This window comes from Micromys minutus (genome assembly GCF_963924665.1).
Source record: "Micromys minutus genome assembly, chromosome: 17".
Lineage (NCBI taxonomy): Eukaryota > Metazoa > Chordata > Mammalia > Rodentia > Muridae > Micromys > Micromys minutus.
In genome coordinates this window covers 49,598,698-49,600,824 of record NC_137952.1, presented here as the reverse complement: position 1 = coordinate 49,600,824, position 2,127 = coordinate 49,598,698, and the positions used below count along the sequence as shown (strand labels likewise).

The following is a 2,127-nucleotide window of genomic DNA, read 5'->3' as shown; positions in this document are numbered from 1 at the left end:
AATACCAAAGCACACACTACCTCTCCTTCTAAAGCACATACAACCTCTCCTTCTAAAGCACACACTACCTCTCCTTCCAAAGCACATACAACCTCTCCTTCCAAAGCACATACAACCTTTCTTCCTCTGCAACCAAATATGAAGAACATATTTAAGCTTACAAAAGCGTTTTCTCAAGCTAGGATGGGAGATGGACTCAAACCCACTGAGATCTGGCAGTTCTGCTTAGGAAACAGCAAAAAGCAGCGAGAGATGGCTCAGCAGTTAAGAGCACTATTTGAACTTCCGGAGGACCAGAGTTTGACCGCCAGCAGCCACAAGGCAGCACACAACCATCTGCAGCTCCAGTTCCAGGGGATCTGGTGCCCTCTTTGTCTCCACAACCACTGCATGCATGTGGTGCACAGACATACACACAGGCAAAACATTGTGCACATACAATAAAAATAAACTAAATAAGTTTTTAATTAAAATGCAAAGCAGAGAACAAGAATCTAAACAATTCAGCTATATTGAGAAAGAGAAACACAACAAAATCCGAACTCCAGGTTGAGTTAAGTATCTTGAAATATACAAGAGAGTATCTAGAATAAAATAAAATAAAATAAAAAACTAAGAAACAGAGAAATGGGCAAAATCTAGACACCAAAAAAAAAAAAAATCTGACTGGACTTCTGAAAGAAAACAGAGACAAATCCTTTTTGTAGGACTGCTTACAAGAAGTGAAGACTACATTACAAGAGACCCAAGAAAAAATAGACTGAAGCAAAAGATATTTAAGAATAGCCAGGAAAAAAGAAAAAATTGAAAGAAAAAAACATGAAAAAGATGTAAAAGGACAAGAGAGAAAAGACAAAATATTCATATTATTATTCTTTCTGGAAAAAAAAAAGCAGTGAGCAGAATAAATACTTAAAACATTTCTAAAACGTATGATTGGGGTTTGGTAATGGTCAAACACACCTTTTATTCTGGCCCTAGGGAGGCAGACCCGAGTGAATCTCTTTGATTTCAAGGGCAGCCTGGTCTACATAGTGAGTTGCAGCACAGCCAGGGCTATGTAGAGAGACCCTGTCTCCAAGGCAAACATTGTAAGGGGTTGGGCTGTGATTATGTATTCAAATGCTAAATACTGGCCCCCTGATCGTGGCAGGCCTCACATACACCAAGAGATGCTGTGTAACCCTGCTCCTCATACACCGAGAAATGCTGTGTAACCTTGCTCCTCAAGTTAACTGGTCAAGAAAAGGCTAGAGCCTGTGACTGAGCCGTAGATAGAGGTAGGTGGGTTGTCAGTTACCTGGCTGGGGGTTGTTGGTGGAGAGAGGAGGAAGAAGAAAGGAGACCAAAGGAGGAAGAAGGCACCACGAGAGGAGATAGGCCATAGCACTTGGCCAGGAGAAACAAGAGGTAGCAAGGGACATATGGCTAGATTAAGTTAATATAGTTTCAACACCTACCCAATCTATGCTTACAGCTCGTAAGTGCAATACATGGACTGCGTATCCTTTACATGGACTAGCAAGAATTCATCATCTCTTTTACAAAACACAAGGGAACATATGACTGACCTAGTTCCACTATGAAAGTCATATGAGGTTCTGTTGCTGAATCTGGTGTTGCCAGTGGCCTTGGTCCTGCCGAGATGCTGCAAACCTTTATTAAGAAAGTCAGGGTCCCCATGAAGCCCTACTATTCCCAGGTTTACCAGGAAATTTGAGTAGGAAAAGGGTTAATGACCCTCATCGTTTAAAATCAGGAGTGTTGATAAAAGAAGCTCTGAAAGGCTCCAGTCCTGCCCATGGCCATCACTAACTGCCCCCCGAGTCCACTCAAGATGAATACGTCGGCTAAACTTAAGCATGCCGTGTAGACGGGAACGTGGAACATCACTGTACAGTTACCTAAGTACCACTTACCATGTGGCATTAATAAATGTATCTGAGAAGCAAAAAAAGAAAAGAAAGTCATATGAGACAGGCAAGAAAAGCAGCCTCTGAACTCCACTAGAAAACCCAAGAGTCTTGGAAGAACTCGGAGGGACGGTGAGCAAAAGAAATTAGCCTCTGACGGAGAGTTCTCAAAATCCCAACTCAACCACTGCACATTACAGGAGGAAATATAAAA

At 41.9% G+C, this 2,127-nt stretch overlaps 1 pseudogene across 1 annotated transcript; it reads left to right on the top strand.

Moving 5' to 3' along the window:
* Positions 1 to 1,645: 1,645 nt before the first annotated feature.
* On the top strand, positions 1,646 to 1,815 carry LOC308432081 (ATP synthase subunit ATP5MJ, mitochondrial-like; annotated as a pseudogene). Its single transcript has one exon. The product of its transcript is annotated as an ATP synthase subunit ATP5MJ, mitochondrial-like (transcript).
* The last annotated feature ends 312 nt before the right edge of the window (positions 1,816 to 2,127 follow it).